The sequence below is a fragment of the Chiloscyllium punctatum genome, chromosome 18 (genome assembly GCF_047496795.1).
Source record: "Chiloscyllium punctatum isolate Juve2018m chromosome 18, sChiPun1.3, whole genome shotgun sequence".
In the NCBI taxonomy this organism is placed as follows: domain Eukaryota; kingdom Metazoa; phylum Chordata; class Chondrichthyes; order Orectolobiformes; family Hemiscylliidae; genus Chiloscyllium; species Chiloscyllium punctatum.
Genome location: NC_092756.1, coordinates 28,406,329 through 28,429,264, shown reverse-complemented (window position 1 = coordinate 28,429,264; position 22,936 = coordinate 28,406,329). Strand labels below are relative to the sequence as shown.

The 22,936-nt window shown below is 46.4% G+C and overlaps 11 non-coding genes across 11 annotated transcripts; all 11 read right to left on the bottom strand.

The window, feature by feature from the left end:
- Positions 1 to 4,190: 4,190 nt before the first annotated feature.
- On the bottom strand, positions 4,191 to 4,263 carry trnav-uac (transfer RNA valine (anticodon UAC)). Its single transcript has one exon. It is a non-coding gene; the product is annotated as a tRNA-Val (tRNA).
- Positions 4,264 to 5,385: 1,122 nt separating this feature from the next.
- Positions 5,386 to 5,467, bottom strand: trnal-aag (transfer RNA leucine (anticodon AAG)). The gene has a single exon. It is a non-coding gene; the product is annotated as a tRNA-Leu (tRNA).
- A 1,659-nt stretch (positions 5,468 to 7,126) lies between these two features.
- trnav-uac (transfer RNA valine (anticodon UAC)) lies at positions 7,127 to 7,199 on the bottom strand. The gene has a single exon. It is a non-coding gene; the product is annotated as a tRNA-Val (tRNA).
- Positions 7,200 to 8,320: 1,121 nt separating this feature from the next.
- On the bottom strand, positions 8,321 to 8,402 carry trnal-aag (transfer RNA leucine (anticodon AAG)). Its single transcript has one exon. It is a non-coding gene; the product is annotated as a tRNA-Leu (tRNA).
- A 2,854-nt stretch (positions 8,403 to 11,256) lies between these two features.
- On the bottom strand, positions 11,257 to 11,338 carry trnal-aag (transfer RNA leucine (anticodon AAG)). The gene has a single exon. It is a non-coding gene; the product is annotated as a tRNA-Leu (tRNA).
- Positions 11,339 to 12,997: 1,659 nt separating this feature from the next.
- On the bottom strand, positions 12,998 to 13,070 carry trnav-uac (transfer RNA valine (anticodon UAC)). The gene has a single exon. It is a non-coding gene; the product is annotated as a tRNA-Val (tRNA).
- A 1,122-nt stretch (positions 13,071 to 14,192) lies between these two features.
- trnal-aag (transfer RNA leucine (anticodon AAG)) lies at positions 14,193 to 14,274 on the bottom strand. The gene has a single exon. It is a non-coding gene; the product is annotated as a tRNA-Leu (tRNA).
- A 2,854-nt stretch (positions 14,275 to 17,128) lies between these two features.
- On the bottom strand, positions 17,129 to 17,210 carry trnal-aag (transfer RNA leucine (anticodon AAG)). Its single transcript has one exon. It is a non-coding gene; the product is annotated as a tRNA-Leu (tRNA).
- A 1,669-nt stretch (positions 17,211 to 18,879) lies between these two features.
- trnav-uac (transfer RNA valine (anticodon UAC)) lies at positions 18,880 to 18,952 on the bottom strand. The gene has a single exon. It is a non-coding gene; the product is annotated as a tRNA-Val (tRNA).
- A 1,122-nt stretch (positions 18,953 to 20,074) lies between these two features.
- On the bottom strand, positions 20,075 to 20,156 carry trnal-aag (transfer RNA leucine (anticodon AAG)). Its single transcript has one exon. It is a non-coding gene; the product is annotated as a tRNA-Leu (tRNA).
- Positions 20,157 to 21,815: 1,659 nt separating this feature from the next.
- On the bottom strand, positions 21,816 to 21,888 carry trnav-uac (transfer RNA valine (anticodon UAC)). Its single transcript has one exon. It is a non-coding gene; the product is annotated as a tRNA-Val (tRNA).
- Between the last annotated feature and the right edge of the window lie 1,048 nt (positions 21,889 to 22,936).

Sequence of the window (22,936 nt, the reverse complement as noted above, 5' to 3'; positions counted from 1 at the left end):
TTGTGACCAGTTGATCACTAAAAGGCTGAAGGGTGAGAGCAAAGGAGAGACCTACAGAGACCCAGAGATGGAGAGCAGAAGGAAAGCTGTGATTCTGCTCTTCACCATCTCTGGGAGCTTCACCCTCCCGTGTTTAATCAATGTTACCGATTTCTGATATTATGTCAATCGAGGCATCAATCCTGATGATTACCCACCGTTTCTGTTAGTGTTCAGTGTTGTTGGTCACATGCTGCAGAGTTTTCGTTGTTGTACAAACAGATTATTTATGCAGCAACGTTGTCTACGTTCAGAGGGAAGATCAGTAACACAGTAAAACCTCTGGCTACACAAATTCATCGCGTTCTGAATAAATAAAACTCTTCATTGAAGCCAAAGGGACGGTCCCATTGTTCCCAGACTGTGGAATATTTTTCATTGACCCGTGGAATATGGGCAGAACTAGCTGGGCCAGTGTTTTTTGCCTGTCCCTCGTTGCCCCTTGAGAAGATGATGGTAAGCTGTCTTCTTGAACTCAGTGCTCTCCATGTGATGTAGGTAGACCCACAATGTGCCCCTTAGGGAGGGAATTCCAGGACTTTGACCCAATGACACTAAAGGAACAGCGATATGTTTCCAAGTCAGTATTGAGAGTGGTCTGGAGGGGGACTTGTAGGGGGTGGAATTTCCATGTATCTGCTGCCCTTTTCCTTCCAGATGAAAGTGATCCAGTGGAGAACTGACTGACCCCACTGTGTCAGGGTCACTGATGTCGGGGGAGCAGACTGACCCCACTGTGTCTCTGTCACTGACCCAGGGGGAGCAGGGTGACCCCACTGTGTCTGTGTCACTTACCCAGGGGAGAGCAGACTGACCCCACTGTGTCTGTGTCACCGACCCCAGGGAGGGAACGCTGACCCCACTGTGTTTGTATCACTGACCCCAGGGAGGGAAGGCTAACCCCACTGTGTCTGTGTCACTGACCCCAGGGAGGGAAGGCTGACCCCACTGTGTCTGTGTCCCTGACCCCAGGGAGGGAACGCTGACCCCACTGTGTCGGTATCACTGACTCCAAGGAGGGAAGGCTGACCGCACTGTGTCTGTGTCACGGACCCCAGGGAGGGAAGGCTGACCCCACTGTGTTGGTATCACTGACTCCATGGAGGGAAGGCTGACCCCACTGTGTCTGTGTCCCTGATTGGAGGAGATAGGAAGTGAGGGAAACCTGTTTTGCTGAATTTGCCTTTACTAAGGATCTGTTTATAGGATTTGACTGTATTGGAACAGTTGATGGGGAGAATAAAATAATATATTATTTTGTTCTGTATTCCGAAAGGTTCAAGTTGTTTTTTTTCATTGTTTGTATTTTAATTGTGGTGTAAGAATTAAGTGTGTTTTGTGTAAAGCTCATTGTGTCGGTATCACTGACTCCATGGAGGGAACGCTGACCCCACTGTGTCTGTGTCACTGACCCCAGGGAGGGAAGGCTGACCCCCACTGTTTCGGTATCACTGACTCCGAAGAGAGCAGACTGATACCTTGTACCTTTAAGGAGGCTGTGTTCTGTTTCTCTTGATGAGGGAATTTATCAATCTGTTCCCAAGGTGTAAGTTCCATGGAAAGCAGAGTAAATAACTTTGGGTTTTCTTAAATTACGATAAAGCAGCATGAGGAAGTGGAGTCTGGCTCTCACCGATCCAGGGGCTCAGTGCTGCTCTCAGTTACTGAAGTTGCATTATTTGATGTTGAAGCTATTAGTCACAGCTGCCACCTCTCTCTGCTGTAGGAAAAAAGCTTGAACTCTCTCTCTGCTGTGAGATAACATATGACATCGAAATTCATTGGAACGATTTTTCCATTCGCCAGAAAACCAAACAACATTATAAGTCGAGTCACCGCAGGACTTTGTTTCACAACAGCGATGAAATAACGGTCTCCATTCGGTTCCAGTAAAAGCTCAATTTGCCTGGAACAGAAAGCAACAGTAGAGCTGCTGGCGATTTTCCGCACGGGAGGCGAACACGATCATGACAGACAGAGACACTTTGAAATATTCAGCACTGTCCCACACCACAGGGAATTCCCCTTGAAGCAAGCCCATTTTTCTTTTGTTTTCAGCATCAATACAGTGGGGACGAAAACAACATTTCAACAAGCGGCGTCGTTGGAGTTGGTCAGCAGAAAAGGCAGCAGTGGGATTCGAACAGTGAGACAGCTCGGCCTCACGACCAGACAAGCCCCGCATCTCCAATTGTACTCCTGCCTAACAACAGATGCAAAGGGTTCCATGATTCCTCTCCGACTCGCACAGCTGCTGGGATGTGCCCGGATACAAGATTAGATTACTTACAGTGTGGAAACAGGCCGTTCGGCCTAACAAGTCCACACCGCCCCGCCGAAGCGCAACCCACCCATACCCCTACATCTACCCCTTACCTAACACTACGGGCAATTTAGCGTGGCAAATTCACCTAACCTGAACATCTTTGGACTGTGGGAGGAAACTGGAGCACCCGGAGGAAACCCACGCAGACACGGGGAGAATGTGCAAACTCCACACAGAGAGTCGACTGAGGCGGAAATTGAACCTGGGTCTCTGGCGCTGTGAGGCAGCAGTGCTAACCACTGTGCCACTGTGCAACCGTGCCGCCCACTGTGCCACCGTGCCACCCAATGTCAATGTCAATTTCGCAGCAGATAACGATAGCCCATCAATCCAGACAAAAATCAATGGTAAGGTGAGTCTATCTTCTCAGACACTTTTCAGCAACAAATGTATCTGTGAGTGCGTGACAATATATGTTCGCTTATGATTCGGTCAAATAACCATGAGCTGCTTGACATTACTGCAATTTCGATTCTTGCTTTGCTAAATGATTTCACCCATTGCTCGAAACAGGACAACTTTCACGTTTACACGGAACATGAAACACACCGGACTACAGGGAAAATGCACAAAGCTGAGCAGGCCGTGTCCCAAATCATACCGTGCAGCATAGTTTCAGTCACTGTGTCTGTTTTGCAGAATAAGGGTCGCAAAGAATGTTCCATCCAAAACTGGAGGTCGAATTACAATCCGAGAACGACAGATTACATTGTGAGGAAGGTCTGACCTCGGGGCCGGTTCGAGATGTCATTTCCTTGCCTTTTACCTTAACCGTGCAATTTGCTGCAGAGATTATCACACCTGGACATGAGCCTCATCGATACCAACTGAGTTGGAAACCTGTGTGGGAATCGATGAGAAAAAGCGACTCAATAAAGTTTAACAAGTTCCATGGTGCTTTTTAGAAATGCAGTTTCTGTTCACCTCAATCCAAAAGGCAGTTTCTGAACATAGTAACAGAAGTCAAAAGGTAATTACCTCACCCCACCCCCACTCCGGAAGAGGTGTTAACTGCCCTTGATTGCTTTTTGTTCACGATGTGAAGAGCTCTCACGCCTGAGTCACCGTCACATCTCTGGTTGCTGAGTGAATCACAAAGAAGGACGTTCTCCAGAGCTGCAACTGCCTCACTTCCCCACTCGCCCTCCCCGTTTCCATTTTCCTGCTCGTCAGTGATGTAAAGAAAACCAAATGGATGCGATGTCATTCTGTCGCCTCTCTGTCGATTCCTCCGTTTCAGTTCCAACGTGGCTTAGATCTCGGGGCGCACCTTAATACTAGCGACGCTATGAAAGCACAGGTCCAGAGGTTCCTCTGAGAGTGTAATTTTTTTCATTGCTGTTGCTGATTGAATGAGCCACTAACGTGCGAACTGCTCCAAAACATGATTCAGGACCTCTGGTGCCAATTCTCGCACGTTGAATAACGACAGACACCTTCCAAATGAGGTCTTTCAGAGACGACTTTGGGATACATTTGACAGACAGACTAGTTGAGGAATCCGTGGTGCACTGTGACACCAGCACATCAGCTTCTTCCCTGTCTTTGAACCGGGCCGCCTGCGCAAGGAATGCGAATGCGGTAATGCGTTTCGTGGAAGGATCAGAAGGGGGTAACGACACTCTCAAACAGAATGGCATATGATCAGAACGATGTTGGAGAAAAACTTTACAATGCTTTGCACAGTAATTAAATGGAATCGCATTGCATTGCACTACGAGAGAAGATTTGTTCAAGCAAACTCGAAAGCAGGTTTGCAGATGGGAAAGCAAGCAAGAAAGCTCCGTTCTTGTCGATGTCAAAGGCTGCGGTTGAAGAGCAAAGCAGTTTCTGCCCAGTTTCGAACTGGGGACCTTTCGCATGTAAGGCGAACGTGATGACCACTACACTACAGAAACAAGCCTCGGTCGCCCCCGCTGCAGCTCAGTGGCATCCAGCACTGAAAGTTGAAGCCATTCTCCCTTTCACCTTTCTGTTTCCGTTAGCTCGTTGTTTAATGGGACTTGTTTAATTTTGGCGATGTGGTGAGCATGGACGAGATACACCGAAGTGTCTGTTTCCACGCGGTGTACCCCAATAACGTTGTGTTGCTTACACCTGCTTTAAAGAATTACGTTTTTGCGGAGCTTACCGTCGCAGTCTGTGGCAAAATCATTTAGTCTGTTCGACTGCTCACGGGAAAGGTAGCATTGTGAAACACTGCAGAAACGTACGACTTCCTTACTTTTGCTCCGACTGACCATACTCCGTGAAAGTTTCCCAGATTCTCAGCTGGAAGTTACCTCAGAAACCCTGTTAATTCGTAATGTATTGAGCGAATCGCAAAACAGAAAGCATTTAACACGGAACACAAACAAAACTGGAAAACCAAATGCATTTTCAGACACAGCGAGCATGAATGCTAAATGTGAGACAGTCCGGGGGCATGAGCCATACAGTAATCACACAACTAACAACAGGGCAATTCCAAACTACTCTTTCAAACATACTGGAGCCTGAGTGCACCACCACTTCCCAGACAATGCTGCAAAGAGACAAAGAAAGAACATAATAAGAATGGGCCATAAAAAGTGAATTTCACCAATCACAGTCTCGATTAGATTACCTTTCGCTTCCGATGTCTCCAGGACGGAAATGACTGAAGTGGGAGAAATTCAATAACATATGACATCGAAATACATTGGAACGATTTTCTCATTGGCCAGAAAACCAAATAACGACGAGTCGAGTCACCGTAGGACTCTGTTTCGCAACAACGATGAAATAACAGTCTCCATTCGGTTCCAGTAAAAGCTCAACTTGCCTGGAACAGAAAGCAACAGTAGAGCTGCTGGCGATTTTCCGTGCGGGAAGCGAACACGATCACGACAGCACAGACACTTTGGAAAATTCGGCACTTTTCCACACCGCAGTCAATTCCCCGGGAAGCAAACTCATTTTTCTTCTGTTTTAAAGAGAAATGAGGCAGGGATTGAAGCAGCATTTAAACCAGCTGTTCCGTTGGAGCTGTTCAGCAGAAATGGCAGCGGTGGGATTCGAACCCACGCCTCTATCGAGTCTGGAGCCTTAATCCAGCGCTTTAGACCGCTCGGCCACACTACCAGCACGCCCGCGAGTTCATTTTCTTGCACTTCCAATTGTGTTCCTGCATAACAACAGATTCAAACTGACGTGAAAAGGGTTGAATGATCCCTCTCCGACTCGCACAGCTGCTGGGATGTGCCCGTCTACAATATCAATTTCTCAGCAGTTAACGATAGCCCATCAATCCAGACAAAAATCACTGGTAAACTGAGTCTATCTTCTCAGACTGGATTCAGCTACAAATGTATCTGTGAGTGCGTGGGAATATATGATCGGTTATGATTGGGTCAAATTACCATGAGCTACTTGACATTACTGCAATTTCGATTCTTGCTTTGCTAAATGATTTCACCCATTGTTCGAAACAGGACAACTTTCACGTTTACACGGAACATGAAACACACCGGACTACAGGGAAAATGCACAAAGCTGAGCAGGCCGTGTCCCAAATCATACCGTGCAGCATAGTTTCAGTCACTGTGTCTGTTTTGCAGAATAAGGTTCCCAAAGAATGTTCCACCCTAAAACCGGAGGTAGCATTACAATCCGAGAACGACAGATTACATTGTGAGGAAGGTCTGACCTCGGGGCCGGTTCGAGATGTCACTTTCCTTGCCTTTTACCTTAACCGTGCAATTTGCTGCAGAGATTATCCCACCTGGACATGAGCCTCATCGATACCAAAAGAGTTGGAAACCTGTGTGTGAATCGATGAAAAAGCGCGACTCAATAAAGTTTAACAAGTTCCATGGTGCTTTTTAGAAATGCAGTTTCTGTTCACCTCAATCCAAAAGGCAGTTTCTGAACATAGTAACAGAAGTCAGAAGGTAATTACCTCACCCCACCCCCACTCCGGAAGAGGTGCTAACTGCCCTTGATTGCTTTTTGTTCACGATGTGAAGAGCTCTCACGCCTGAGTCACCGTCACGTCTCTGGTTGCTGAGTGAATCACAAAGAAGGACGTTCTCCAGAGCTGCAACTGCCTCACTTCCCCACTCGCCCTCCCCGTTTCCATTTTCCTGCTCGTCAGTGATGTAAAGAAAACCAAATGGATGCGATGTCATTCTGTCGCCTCTCTGTCGATTCCTCCGTTTCAGTTCCAACGTGGCTTAGATCTCGGGGCGCACCTTAATACTAGCGACGCTATGAAAGCACAGGTCCAGAGGTTCCTCTGAGAGTGTAATTTTTTTCATTGCTGTTGCTGATTGAATGAGCCACTAACGTGCGAACTGCTCCAAAACATGATTCAGGACCTCTGGTGCCAATTCTCGCACGTTGAATAACGACAGACACCTTCCAAATGAGGTCTTTCAGAGACGACTTTGGGATACATTTGACAGACAGACTAGTTGAGGAATCCGTGGTGCACTGTGACACCAGCACATCAGCTTCTTCCCTGTCTTTGAACCGGGCCGCCTGCGCAAGGAATGCGAATGCGGTAATGCTTTTCGTGGAAGGATCAGAAGGGGGTAACGACACTCTCAAACAGAATGGCATATGATAGGAAACAGGTTGGAGAAAAACTTTACAATGCTTTGCACAGTAATTAAATGGAATTGCATTGCACTACGAGAGAAGATTTGTTCAAGCAAACTCGAAAGCAGGTTTGCAGATGGGAAAGCAAGCAAGAAAGCTCCGTTCTTGTCGATGTCAAAGGCTGCGGTTGAAGAGCAAAGCAGTTTCTGCCCAGTTTCGAACTGGGGACCTTTCGCGTGTAAGGCGAACGTGATGACCACTACACTACAGAAACAAGCCTCGGTCGCCCCCGCTGCAGCTCAGTGGCATCCAGCACTGAAAGTTGAAGCCATTCTACCTTTCACCTTTCTGTTTCCGTTAGCTCGTTGTTTAATGGGACTTGTTTAATTTTGGCGATGTGGTGAGCATGGAGAGATACACCGAAGTGTCTGTTTCCACGCGGTGTACCCCAATAACGTTGTGTTGCTTACACCTGCTTTAAAGAATTACGTTTTTGCGGAGCTTACCGTCGCAGTCTGTGGCAAAATCATTTAGTCTGTTCGACTGCTCACGGGAAAGGTAGCATTGTGAAACACTGCAGAAACGTACGACTTCCTTACTTTTGCTCCGACTGACCATACTCCGTGAAAGTTTCCCAGATTCTCAGCTGGAAGTTACCTCAGAAACCCTGTTAATTCGTAATGTATTGAGCGAATCGCAAAACAGAAAGCATTTAACACGGAACACAAACAAAACTGGAAAACCAAATGCATTTTCAGACACAGCGAGCATGAATGCTAAATGTGAGACAGTCCGGGGGCATGAGCCATACAGTAATCACACAACTAACAACAGGGCAATTCCAAACTACTCTTTCAAACATACTGGAGCCTGAGTGCACCACCACTTCCCAGACAATGCTGCAAAGAGACAAAGAAAGAACATAATAAGAATGGGCCATAAAAAGTGAATTTCACCAATCACAGTCTCGATTAGATTACCTTTCGCTTCCGATGTCTCCAGGACGGAAATGACTGAAGTGGGAGAAATTCAATAACATATGACATCGAAATACATTGGAACGATTTTCTCATTGGCCAGAAAACCAAATAACGACGAGTCGAGTCACCGTAGGACTCTGTTTCGCAACAACGATGAAATAACAGTCTCCATTCGGTTCCAGTAAAAGCTCAACTTGCCTGGAACAGAAAGCAACAGTAGAGCTGCTGGCGATTTTCCGTGCGGGAAGCGAACACGATCACGACAGCACAGACACTTTGGAAAATTCGGCACTTTTCCACACCGCAGTCAATTCCCCGGGAAGCAAACTCATTTTTCTTCTGTTTTAAAGAGAAATGAGGCAGGGATTGAAGCAGCATTTAAACCAGCTGTTCCGTTGGAGCTGTTCAGCAGAAATGGCAGCGGTGGGATTCGAGCCCACGCCTCTATCGAGTCTGGAGCCTTAATCCAGCGCCTTAGACCGCTCGGCCACACTACCAGCACGCCCGCGAGTTCATTTTCTTGCACTTCCAATTGTGTTCCTGCATAACAACAGATTCAAACTGACGTGAAAAGGGTTGAATGATCCCTCTCCGACTCGCACAGCTGCTGGGATGTGCCCGTCTACAATATCAATTTCTCAGCAGTTAACGATAGCCCATCAATCCAGACAAAAATCACTGGTAAACTGAGTCTATCTTCTCAGACTGGATTCAGCTACAAATGTATCTGTGAGTGCGTGGGAATATATGATCGGTTATGATTGGGTCAAATTACCATGAGCTACTTGACATTACTGCAATTTCGATTCTTGCTTTGCTAAATGATTTCACCCATTGTTCGAAACAGGACAACTTTCACGTTTACACGGAACATGAAACACACCGGACTACAGGGAAAATGCACAAAGCTGAGCAGGCCGTGTCCCAAATCATACCGTGCAGCATAGTTTCAGTCACTGTGTCTGTTTTGCAGAATAAGGTTCCCAAAGAATGTTCCACCCTAAAACCGGAGGTAGCATTACAATCCGAGAACGACAGATTACATTGTGAGGAAGGTCTGACCTCGGGGCCGGTTCGAGATGTCACTTTCCTTGCCTTTTACCTTAACCGTGCAATTTGCTGCAGAGATTATCCCACCTGGACATGAGCCTCATCGATACCAAAAGAGTTGGAAACCTGTGTGTGAATCGATGAAAAAGCGCGACTCAATAAAGTTTAACAAGTTCCATGGTGCTTTTTAGAAATGCAGTTTCTGTTCACCTCAATCCAAAAGGCAGTTTCTGAACATAGTAACAGAAGTCAGAAGGTAATTACCTCACCCCACCCCCACTCCGGAAGAGGTGCTAACTGCCCTTGATTGCTTTTTGTTCACGATGTGAAGAGCTCTCACGCCTGAGTCACCGTCACGTCTCTGGTTGCTGAGTGAATCACAAAGAAGGACGTTCTCCAGAGCTGCAACTGCCTCACTTCCCCACTCGCCCTCCCCGTTTCCATTTTCCTGCTCGTCAGTGATGTAAAGAAAACCAAATGGATGCGATGTCATTCTGTCGCCTCTCTGTCGATTCCTCCGTTTCAGTTCCAACGTGGCTTAGATCTCGGGGCGCACCTTAATACTAGCGACGCTATGAAAGCACAGGTCCAGAGGTTCCTCTGAGAGTGTAATTTTTTTCATTGCTGTTGCTGATTGAATGAGCCACTAACGTGCGAACTGCTCCAAAACATGATTCAGGACCTCTGGTGCCAATTCTCGCACGTTGAATAACGACAGACACCTTCCAAATGAGGTCTTTCAGAGACGACTTTGGGATACATTTGACAGACAGACTAGTTGAGGAATCCGTGGTGCACTGTGACACCAGCACATCAGCTTCTTCCCTGTCTTTGAACCGGGCCGCCTGCGCAAGGAATGCGAATGCGGTAATGCTTTTCGTGGAAGGATCAGAAGGGGGTAACGACACTCTCAAACAGAATGGCATATGATAGGAAACAGGTTGGAGAAAAACTTTACAATGCTTTGCACAGTAATTAAATGGAATTGCATTGCACTACGAGAGAAGATTTGTTCAAGCAAACTCGAAAGCAGGTTTGCAGATGGGAAAGCAAGCAAGAAAGCTCCGTTCTTGTCGATGTCAAAGGCTGCGGTTGAAGAGCAAAGCAGTTTTTGCCCAGTTTCGAACTGGGGACCTTTCGCATGTAAGGCGAACGTGATGACCACTACACTACAGAAACAAGCCTCGGTCGCACCCGCTGCAGCTCAGTGGCATCCAGCACTGAAAGTTGAAGCCATTCTCCCTTTCACCTTTCTGTTTCCGTTAGCTCGTTGTTTAATGGGACTTGTTTAATTTTGGCGATGTGGTGAGCATGGACGAGATACACCGAAGTGTCTGTTTCCACGCGGTGTACCCCAATAACGTTGTGTTGCTTACACCTGCTTTAAAGAATTACGTTTTTGCGGAGCTTACCGTCGCAGTCTGTGGCAAAATCATTTAGTCTGTTCGACTGCTCACGGGAAAGGTAGCATTGTGAAACACTGCAGAAACAGACGACTTCCTTACTTTTGCTCCGACTGACCATACTCCGTGAAAGTTTCCCAGATTCTCAGCTGGAAGTTACCTCAGAAACCCTGTTAATTCGTAATGTATTGAGCGAATCGCAAAACAGAAAGCATTTAACACGGAACACAAACAAAACTGGAAAACCAAATGCATTTTCAGACACAGCGAGCATGAATGCTAAATGTGAGACAGTCCGGGGGCATGAGCCATACAGTAATCACACAACTAACAACAGGGCAATTCCAAACTACTCTTTCAAACATACTGGAGCCTGAGTGCACCACCACTTCCCAGACAATGCTGCAAAGAGACAAAGAAAGAACATAATAAGAATGGGCCATAAAAAGTGAATTTCACCAATCACAGTCTCGATTAGATTACCTTTCGCTTCCGATGTCTCCAGGACGGAAATGACTGAAGTGGGAGAAATTCAATAACATATGACATCGAAATACATTGGAACGATTTTCTCATTGGCCAGAAAACCAAATAACGACGAGTCGAGTCACCGTAGGACTCTGTTTCGCAACAACGATGAAATAACAGTCTCCATTCGGTTCCAGTAAAAGCTCAACTTGCCTGGAACAGAAAGCAACAGTAGAGCTGCTGGCGATTTTCCGTGCGGGAAGCGAACACGATCACGACAGCACAGACACTTTGGAAAATTCGGCACTTTTCCACACCGCAGTCAATTCCCCGGGAAGCAAACTCATTTTTCTTCTGTTTTAAAGAGAAATGAGGCAGGGATTGAAGCAGCATTTAAACCAGCTGTTCCGTTGGAGCTGTTCAGCAGAAATGGCAGCGGTGGGATTCGAACCCACGCCTCTATCGAGTCTGGAGCCTTAATCCAGCGCTTTAGACCGCTCGGCCACACTACCAGCACGCCCGCGAGTTCATTTTCTTGCACTTCCAATTGTGTTCCTGCATAACAACAGATTCAAACTGACGTGAAAAGGGTTGAATGATCCCTCTCCGACTCGCACAGCTGCTGGGATGTGCCCGTCTACAATATCAATTTCTCAGCAGTTAACGATAGCCCATCAATCCAGACAAAAATCACTGGTAAACTGAGTCTATCTTCTCAGACTGGATTCAGCTACAAATGTATCTGTGAGTGCGTGGGAATATATGATCGGTTATGATTGGGTCAAATTACCATGAGCTACTTGACATTACTGCAATTTCGATTCTTGCTTTGCTAAATGATTTCACCCATTGTTCGAAACAGGACAACTTTCACGTTTACACGGAACATGAAACACACCGGACTACAGGGAAAATGCACAAAGCTGAGCAGGCCGTGTCCCAAATCATACCGTGCAGCATAGTTTCAGTCACTGTGTCTGTTTTGCAGAATAAGGTTCCCAAAGAATGTTCCACCCTAAAACCGGAGGTAGCATTACAATCCGAGAACGACAGATTACATTGTGAGGAAGGTCTGACCTCGGGGCCGGTTCGAGATGTCACTTTCCTTGCCTTTTACCTTAACCGTGCAATTTGCTGCAGAGATTATCCCACCTGGACATGAGCCTCATCGATACCAAAAGAGTTGGAAACCTGTGTGTGAATCGATGAAAAAGCGCGACTCAATAAAGTTTAACAAGTTCCATGGTGCTTTTTAGAAATGCAGTTTCTGTTCACCTCAATCCAAAAGGCAGTTTCTGAACATAGTAACAGAAGTCAGAAGGTAATTACCTCACCCCACCCCCACTCCGGAAGAGGTGCTAACTGCCCTTGATTGCTTTTTGTTCACGATGTGAAGAGCTCTCACGCCTGAGTCACCGTCACGTCTCTGGTTGCTGAGTGAATCACAAAGAAGGACGTTCTCCAGAGCTGCAACTGCCTCACTTCCCCACTCGCCCTCCCCGTTTCCATTTTCCTGCTCGTCAGTGATGTAAAGAAAACCAAATGGATGCGATGTCATTCTGTCGCCTCTCTGTCGATTCCTCCGTTTCAGTTCCAACGTGGCTTAGATCTCGGGGCGCACCTTAATACTAGCGACGCTATGAAAGCACAGGTCCAGAGGTTCCTCTGAGAGTGTAATTTCTTTCATTGCTGTTGCTGATTGAATGAGCCACTAACGTGCGAACTGCTCCAAAACATGATTCAGGACCTCTGGTGCCAATTCTCGCACGTTGAATAACGACAGACACCTTCCAAATGAGGTCTTTCAGAGACGACTTTGGGATACATTTGACAGACAGACTAGTTGAGGAATCCGTGGTGCACTGTGACACCAGCACATCAGCTTCTTCCCTGTCTTTGAACCGGGCCGCCTGCGCAAGGAATGCGAATGCGGTAATGCTTTTCGTGGAAGGATCAGAAGGGGGTAACGACACTCTCAAACAGAATGGCATATGATAGGAAACAGGTTGGAGAAAAACTTTACAATGCTTTGCACAGTAATTAAATGGAATTGCATTGCACTACGAGAGAAGATTTGTTCAAGCAAACTCGAAAGCAGGTTTGCAGATGGGAAAGCAAGCAAGAAAGCACCGTTCTTGTCGATGTCAAAGGCTGCGGTTGAAGAGCAAAGCAGTTTCTGCCCAGTTTCGAACTGGGGACCTTTCGCGTGTAAGGCGAACGTGATGACCACTACACTACAGAAACAAGCCTCGGTCGCCCCCGCTGCAGCTCAGTGGCATCCAGCACTGAAAGTTGAAGCCATTCTACCTTTCACCTTTCTGTTTCCGTTAGCTCGTTGTTTAATGGGACTTGTTTAATTTTGGCGATGTGGTGAGCATGGACGAGATACACCGAAGTGTCTGTTTCCACGCGGTGTACCCCAATAACGTTGTGTTGCTTACACCTGCTTTAAAGAATTACGTTTTTGCGGAGCTTACCGTCGCAGTCTGTGGCAAAATCATTTAGTCTGTTCGACTGCTCACGGGAAAGGTAGCATTGTGAAACACTGCAGAAACGTACGACTTCCTTACTTTTGCTCCGACTGACCATACTCCGTGAAAGTTTCCCAGATTCTCAGCTGGAAGTTACCTCAGAAACCCTGTTAATTCGTAATGTATTGAGCGAATCGCAAAACAGAAAGCATTTAACACGGAACACAAACAAAACTGGAAAACCAAATGCATTTTCAGACACAGCGAGCATGAATGCTAAATGTGAGACAGTCCGGGGGCATGAGCCATACAGTAATCACACAACTAACAACAGGGCAATTCCAAACTACTCTTTCAAACATACTGGAGCCTGAGTGCACCACCACTTCCCAGACAATGCTGCAAAGAGACAAAGAAAGAACATAATAAGAATGGGCCATAAAAAGTGAATTTCACCAATCACAGTCTCGATTAGATTACCTTTCGCTTCCGATGTCTCCAGGACGGAAATGACTGAAGTGGGAGAAATTCAATAACATATGACATCGAAATACATTGGAACGATTTTCTCATTGGCCAGAAAACCAAATAACGACGAGTCGAGTCACCGTAGGACTCTGTTTCGCAACAACGATGAAATAACAGTCTCCATTCGGTTCCAGTAAAAGCTCAACTTGCCTGGAACAGAAAGCAACAGTAGAGCTGCTGGCGATTTTCCGTGCGGGAAGCGAACACGATCACGACAGCACAGACACTTTGGAAAATTCGGCACTTTTCCACACCGCAGTCAATTCCCCGGGAAGCAAACTCATTTTTCTTCTCTTTTAAACAGAAATGAGGCAGGGATTGAAGCAGCATTTAAACCAGCTGTTCCGTTGGAGCTGTTCAGCAGAAATGGCAGCGGTGGGATTCGAACCCACGCCTCTATCGAGTCTGGAGCCTTAATCCAGCGCCTTAGACCGCTCGGCCACACTACCAGCACGCCCGCGAGTTCATTTTCTTGCACTTCCAATTGTGTTCCTGCATAACAACAGATTCAAACTGACGTGAAAAGGGTTGAATGATCCCTCTCCGACTCGCACAGCTGCTGGGATGTGCCCGTCTACAATATCAATTTCTCAGCAGTTAACGATAGCCCATCAATCCAGACAAAAATCACTGGTAAACTGAGTCTATCTTCTCAGACTGGATTCAGCTACAAATGTATCTGTGAGTGCGTGGGAATATATGATCGGTTATGATTGGGTCAAATTACCATGAGCTACTTGACATTACTGCAATTTCGATTCTTGCTTTGCTAAATGATTTCACCCATTGCTCGAAACAGGACAACTTTCACGTTTACACGGAACATGAAACACACCGGACTACAGGGAAAATGCACAAAGCTGAGCAGGCCGTGTCCCAAATCATACCGTGCAGCATAGTTTCAGTCACTGTGTCTGTTTTGCAGAATAAGGTTCCCAAAGAATGTTCCACCCTAAAACCGGAGGTAGCATTACAATCCGAGAACGACAGATTACATTGTGAGGAAGGTCTGACCTCGGGGCCGGTTCGAGATGTCACTTTCCTTGCCTTTTACCTTAACCGTGCAATTTGCTGCAGAGATTATCACACCTGGACATGAGCCTCATCGATACCAAAAGAGTTGGAAACCTGTGTGTGAATCGATGAAAAAGCGCGACTCAATAAAGTTTAACAAGTTCCATGGTGCTTTTTAGAAATGCAGTTTCTGTTCACCTCAATCCAAAAGGCAGTTTCTGAACATAGTAACAGAAGTCAGAAGGTAATTACCTCACCCCACCCCCACTCCGGAAGAGGTGCTAACTGCCCTTGATTGCTTTTTGTTCACGATGTGAAGAGCTCTCACGCCTGAGTCACCGTCACGTCTCTGGTTGCTGAGTGAATCACAAAGAAGGACGTTCTCCAGAGCTGCAACTGCCTCACTTCCCCACTCGCCCTCCCCGTTTCCATTTTCCTGCTCGTCAGTGATGTAAAGAAAACCAAATGGATGCGATGTCATTCTGTCGCCTCTCTGTCGATTCCTCCGTTTCAGTTCCAACGTGGCTTAGATCTCGGGGCGCACCTTAATACTAGCGACGCTATGAAAGCACAGGTCCAGAGGTTCCTCTGAGAGTGTAATTTTTTTCATTGCTGTTGCTGATTGAATGAGCCACTAACGTGCGAACTGCTCCAAAACATGATTCAGGACCTCTGGTGCCAATTCTCGCACGTTGAATAACGACAGACACCTTCCAAATGAGGTCTTTCAGAGACGACTTTGGGATACATTTGACAGACAGACTAGTTGAGGAATCCGTGGTGCACTGTGACACCAGCACATCAGCTTCTTCCCTGTCTTTGAACCGGGCCGCCTGCGCAAGGAATGCGAATGCGGTAATGCTTTTCGTGGAAGGATCAGAAGGGGGTAACGACACTCTCAAACAGAATGGCATATGATAGGAAACAGGTTGGAGAAAAACTTTACAATGCTTTGCACAGTAATTAAATGGAATTGCATTGCACTACGAGAGAAGATTTGTTCAAGCAAACTCGAAAGCAGGTTTGCAGATGGGAAAGCAAGCAAGAAAGCTCCGTTCTTGTCGATGTCAAAGGCTGCGGTTGAAGCGCAAAGCAGTTTTTGCCCAGTTTCGAACTGGGGACCTTTCGCATGTAAGGCGAACGTGATGACCACTACACTACAGAAACAAGCCTCGGTCGCACCCGCTGCAGCTCAGTGGCATCCAGCACTGAAAGTTGAAGCCATTCTCCCTTTCACCTTTCTGTTTCCGTTAGCTCGTTGTTTAATGGGACTTGTTTAATTTTGGCGATGTGGTGAGCATGGACGAGATACACCGAAGTGTCTGTTTCCACGCGGTGTACCCCAATAACGTTGTGTTGCTTACACCTGCTTTAAAGAATTACGTTTTTGCGGAGCTTACCGTCGCAGTCTGTGGCAAAATCATTTAGTCTGTTCGACTGCTCACGGGAAAGGTAGCATTGTGAAACACTGCAGAAACAGACGACTTCCTTACTTTTGCTCCGACTGACCATACTCCGTGAAAGTTTCCCAGATTCTCAGCTGGAAGTTACCTCAGAAACCCTGTTAATTCGTAATGTATTGAGCGAATCGCAAAACAGAAAGCATTTAACACGGAACACAAACAAAACTGGAAAACCAAATGCATTTTCAGACACAGCGAGCATGAATGCTAAATGTGAGACAGTCCGGGGGCATGAGCCATACAGTAATCACACAACTAACAACAGGGCAATTCCAAACTACTCTTTCAAACATACTGGAGCCTGAGTGCACCACCACTTCCCAGACAATGCTGCAAAGAGACAAAGAAAGAACATAATAAGAATGGGCCATAAAAAGTGAATTTCACCAATCACAGTCTCGATTAGATTACCTTTCGCTTCCGATGTCTCCAGGACGGAAATGACTGAAGTGGGAGAAATTCAATAACATATGACATCGAAATACATTGGAACGATTTTCTCATTGGCCAGAAAACCAAATAACGACGAGTCGAGTCACCGTAGGACTCTGTTTCGCAACAACGATGAAATAACAGTCTCCATTCGGTTCCAGTAAAAGCTCAACTTGCCTGGAACAGAAAGCAACAGTAGAGCTGCTGGCGATTTTCCGTGCGGGAAGCGAACACGATCACGACAGCACAGACACTTTGGAAAATTCGGCACTTTTCCACACCGCAGTCAATTCCCCGGGAAGCAAACTCATTTTTCTTCTGTTTTAAAGAGAAATGAGGCAGGGATTGAAGCAGCATTTAAACCAGCTGTTCCGTTGGAGCTGTTCAGCAGAAATGGCAGCGGTGGGATTCGAACCCACGCCTCTATCGAGTCTGGAGCCTTAATCCAGCGCTTTAGACCGCTCGGCCACACTACCAGCACGCCCGCGAGTTCATTTTCTTGCACTTCCAATTGTGTTCCTGCATAACAACAGATTCAAACTGACGTGAAAAGGGTTGAATGATCCCTCTCCGACTCGCACAGCTGCTGGGATGTGCCCGTCTACAATATCAATTTCTCAGCAGTTAACGATAGCCCATCAATCCAGACAAAAATCACTGGTAAACTGAGTCTATCTTCTCAGACTGGATTCAGCTACAAATGTATCTGTGAGTGCGTGGGAATATATGATCGGTTATGATTGGGTCAAATTACCATGAGCTACTTGACATTACTGCAATTTCGATTCTTGCTTTGCTAAATGATTTCACCCATTGTTCGAAACAGGACAACTTTCACGTTTACACGGAACATGAAACACACCGGACTACAGGGAAAATGCACAAAGCTGAGCAGGCCGTGTCCCAAATCATACCGTGCAGCATAGTTTCAGTCACTGTGTCTGTTTTGCAGAATAAGGTTCCCAAAGAATGTTCCACCCTAAAACCGGAGGTAGCATTACAATCCGAGAACGACAGATTACATTGTGAGGAAGGTCTGACCTCGGGGCCGGTTCGAGATGTCACTTTCCTTGCCTTTTACCTTAACCGTGCAATTTGCTGCAGAGATTATCCCACCTGGACATGAGCCTCATCGATACCAAAAGAGTTGGAAACCTGTGTGTGAATCGATGAAAAAGCGCGACTCAATAAAGTTTAACAAGTTCCATGGTGCTTTTTAGAAATGCAGTTTCTGTTCACCTCAATCCAAAAGGCAGTTTCTGAACATAGTAACAGAAGTCAGAAGGTAATTACCTCACCCCACCCCCACTCCGGAAGAGGTGCTAACTGCCCTTGATTGCTTTTTGTTCACGATGTGAAGAGCTCTCACGCCTGAGTCACCGTCACGTCTCTGGTTGCTGAGTGAATCACAAAGAAGGACGTTCTCCAGAGCTGCAACTGCCTCACTTCCCCACTCGCCCTCCCCGTTTCCATTTTCCTGCTCGTCAGTGATGTAAAGAAAACCAAATGGATGCGATGTCATTCTGTCGCCTCTCTGTCGATTCCTCCGTTTCAGTTCCAACGTGGCTTAGATCTCGGGGCGCACCTTAATACTAGCGACGCTATGAAAGCACAGGTCCAGAGGTTCCTCTGAGAGTGTAATTTTTTTCATTGCTGTTGCTGATTGAATGAGCCACTAACGTGCGAACTGCTCCAAAACATGATTCAGGACCTCTGGTGCCAATTCTCGCACGTTGAATAACGACAGACACCTTCCAAATGAGGTCTTTCAGAGACGACTTTGGGATACATTTGACAGACAGACTAGTTGAGGAATCCGTGGTGCACTGTGACACCAGCACATCAGCTTCTTCCCTGTCTTTGAACCGGGCCGCCTGCGCAAGGAATGCGAATGCGGTAATGCTTTTCGTGGAAGGATCAGAAGGGGGTAACGACACTCTCAAACAGAATGGCATATGATAGGAAACAGGTTGGAGAAAAACTTTACAATGCTTTGCACAGTAATTAAATGGAATTGCATTGCATTGCATTGCACTACGAGAGAAGATTTGTTCAAGCAAACTCGAAAGCAGGTTTGCAGATGGGAAAGCAAGCAAGAAAGCTCCGTTTTTGTCGATGTCAAAGGCTGCGGTTGAAGAGCAAAGCAGTTTCTGCCCAGTTTCGAACTGGGGACCTTTCGCGTGTAAGGCGAACGTGATGACCACTACACTACAGAAACAAGCCTCGGTCGCCCCCGCTGCAGCTCAGTGGCATCCAGCACTGAAAGTTGAAGCCATTCTACCTTTCACCTTTCTGTTTCCGTTAGCTCGTTGTTTAATGGGACTTGTTTAATTTTGGCGATGTGGTGAGCATGGACGAGATACACCGAAGTGTCTGTTTCCACGCGGTGTACCCCAATAACGTTGTGTTGCTTACACCTGCTTTAAAGAATTACGTTTTTGCGGAGCTTACCGTCGCAGTCTGTGGCAAAATCATTTAGTCTGTTCGACTGCTCACGGGAAAGGTAGCATTGTGAAACACTGCAGAAACGTACGACTTCCTTACTTTTGCTCCGACTGACCATACTCCGTGAAAGTTTCCCAGATTCTCAGCTGGAAGTTACCTCAGAAACCCTGTTAATTCGTAATGTATTGAGCGAATCGCAAAACAGAAAGCATTTAACACGGAACACAAACAAAACTGGAAAACCAAATGCATTTTCAGACACAGCGAGCATGAATGCTAAATGTGAGACAGTCCGGGGGCATGAGCCATACAGTAATCACACAACTAACAACAGGGCAATTCCAAACTACTCTTTCAAACATACTGGAGCCTGAGTGCACCACCACTTCCCAGACAATGCTGCAAAGAGACAAAGAAAGAACATAATAAGAATGGGCCATAAAAAGTGAATTTCACCAATCACAGTCTCGATTAGATTACCTTTCCCTTCCGATGTCTCCAGGACGGAAATGACTGAAGTGGGAGAAATTCAATAACATATGACATCGAAATACATTGGAACGATTTTCTCATTGGCCAGAAAACCAAATAACGACGAGTCGAGTCACCGTAGGACTCTGTTTCGCAACAACGATGAAATAACAGTCTCCATTCGGTTCCAGTAAAAGCTCAACTTGCCTGGAACAGAAAGCAACAGTAGAGCTGCTGGCGATTTTCCGTGCGGGAAGCGAACACGATCACGACAGCACAGACACTTTGGAAAATTCGGCACTTTTCCACACCGCAGTCAATTCCCCGGGAAGCAAACTCATTTTTCTTCTCTTTTAACCAGAAATGAGGCAGGGATTGAAGCAGCATTTAAACCAGCTGTTCCGTTGGAGCTGTTCAGCAGAAATGGCAGCGGTGGGATTCGAACCCACGCCTCTATCGAGTCTGGAGCCTTAATCCAGCGCCTTAGACCGCTCGGCCACACTACCAGCACGCCCGCGAGTTCATTTTCTTGCACTTCCAATTGTGTTCCTGCATAACAACAGATTCAAACTGACGTGAAAAGGGTTGAATGATCCCTCTCCGACTCGCACAGCTGCTGGGATGTGCCCGTCTACAATATCAATTTCTCAGCAGTTAACGATAGCCCATCAATCCAGACAAAAATCACTGGTAAACTGAGTCTATCTTCTCAGACTGGATTCAGCTACAAATGTATCTGTGAGTGCGTGGGAATATATGATCGGTTATGATTGGGTCAAATTACCATGAGCTACTTGACATTACTGCAATTTCGATTCTTGCTTTGCTAAATGATTTCACCCATTGCTCGAAACAGGACAACTTTCACGTTTACACGGAACATGAAACACACCGGACTACAGGGAAAATGCACAAAGCTGAGCAGGCCGTGTCCCAAATCATACCGTGCAGCATAGTTTCAGTCACTGTGTCTGTTTTGCAGAATAAGGTTCCCAAAGAATGTTCCACCCTAAAACCGGAGGTAGCATTACAATCCGAGAACGACAGATTACATTGTGAGGAAGGTCTGACCTCGGGGCCGGTTCGAGATGTCACTTTCCTTGCCTTTTACCTTAACCGTGCAATTTGCTGCAGAGATTATCACACCTGGACATGAGCCTCATCGATACCAAAAGAGTTGGAAACCTGTGTGTGAATCGATGAAAAAGCGCGACTCAATAAAGTTTAACAAGTTCCATGGTGCTTTTTAGAAATGCAGTTTCTGTTCACCTCAATCCAAAAGGCAGTTTCTGAACATAGTAACAGAAGTCAGAAGGTAATTACCTCACCCCACCCCCACTCCGGAAGAGGTGCTAACTGCCCTTGATTGCTTTTTGTTCACGATGTGAAGAGCTCTCACGCCTGAGTCACCGTCACGTCTCTGGTTGCTGAGTGAATCACAAAGAAGGACGTTCTCCAGAGCTGCAACTGCCTCACTTCCCCACTCGCCCTCCCCGTTTCCATTTTCCTGCTCGTCAGTGATGTAAAGAAAACCAAATGGATGCGATGTCATTCTGTCGCCTCTCTGTCGATTCCTCCGTTTCAGTTCCAACGTGGCTTAGATCTCGGGGCGCACCTTAATACTAGCGACGCTATGAAAGCACAGGTCCAGAGGTTCCTCTGAGAGTGTAATTTTTTTCATTGCTGTTGCTGATTGAATGAGCCACTAACGTGCGAACTGCTCCAAAACATGATTCAGGACCTCTGGTGCCAATTCTCGCACGTTGAATAACGACAGACACCTTCCAAATGAGGTCTTTCAGAGACGACTTTGGGATACATTTGACAGACAGACTAGTTGAGGAATCCGTGGTGCACTGTGACACCAGCACATCAGCTTCTTCCCTGTCTTTGAACCGCGCCGCCTGCGCAAGGAATGCGAATGCGGTAATGCTTTTCGTGGAAGGATCAGAAGGGGGTAACGACACTCTCAAACAGAATGGCATATGATAGGAAACAGGTTGGAGAAAAACTTTACAATGCTTTGTACAGTAATTAAATGGAATTGCATTGCATTACGAGAGAAGATTTGTTCAAGCAAACTCGAAAGCAGGTTTGCAGATGGGAAAGCAAGCAAGAAAGCTCCGTTCTTGTCGATGTCAAAGGCTGCGGTTGAAGAGCAGAGCAGTTTCTGCCCAGTTTCGAACTGGGGACCTTTCGCGTGTAAGGCGAACGTGATGACCACTACACTACAGAAACAAGCCTCGGTCGGTCCCGCTGCAGCTCAGTGGCATCCAGCACTGAAAGTTGAAGCCATTCTCCCTTTCACCTTTCTGTTTCCGTTAGCTCGTTGTTTAATGGGACTTGTTTAATTTTGGCGATGTGGTGAGCATGGACGAGATACACCGAAGTGTCTGTTTCCACGCGGTGTACCCCAATAACGTTGTGTTGCTTACACCTGCTTTAAAGAATTACGTTTTTGCGGAGCTTACCGTCGCAGTCTGTGGCAAAATCATTTAGTCTGTTCGACTGCTCACGGGAAAGGTAGCATTGTGAAACACTGCAGAAACGTACGACTTCCTTACTTTTGCTCCGACTGACCATACTCCGTGAAAGTTTCCCAGATTCTCAGCTGGAAGTTACCTCAGAAACCCTGTCAATTCGTAATGTATTGAGCGAATCGCAAAACAGAAAGCATTTAACACGGAACACAAACAAAACTGGAAAACCAAATGCATTTTCAGACACAGCGAGCATGAATGCTAAATGTGAGACAGTCCGGGGGCATGAGCCATACAGTAATCACACAACTAACAACAGGGCAATTCCAAACTACTCTTTCAAACATACTGGAGCCTGAGTGCACCACCACTTCCCAGACAATGCTGCAAAGAGACAAAGAAAGAACATAATAAGAATGGGCCATAAAAAGTGAATTTCACCAATCACAGTCTCGATTAGATTACCTTTCGCTTCCGATGTCTCCAGGACGGAAATGACTGAAGTGGGAGAAATTCAATAACATATGACATCGAAATACATTGGAACGATTTTCTCATTGGCCAGAAAACCAAATAACGACGAGTCGAGTCACCGGAGGACTCTGTTTCGCAACAACGATGAAATAACAGTCTCCATTCGGTTCCAGTAAAAGCTCAACTTGCCTGGAACAGAAAGCAACAGTAGAGCTGCTGGCGATTTTCCGTGCGGGAAGCGAACACGATCACGACAGCACAGACACTTTGGAAAATTCGGCACTTTTCCACACCGCAGTCAATTCCCCGGGAAGCAAACTCATTTTTCTTCT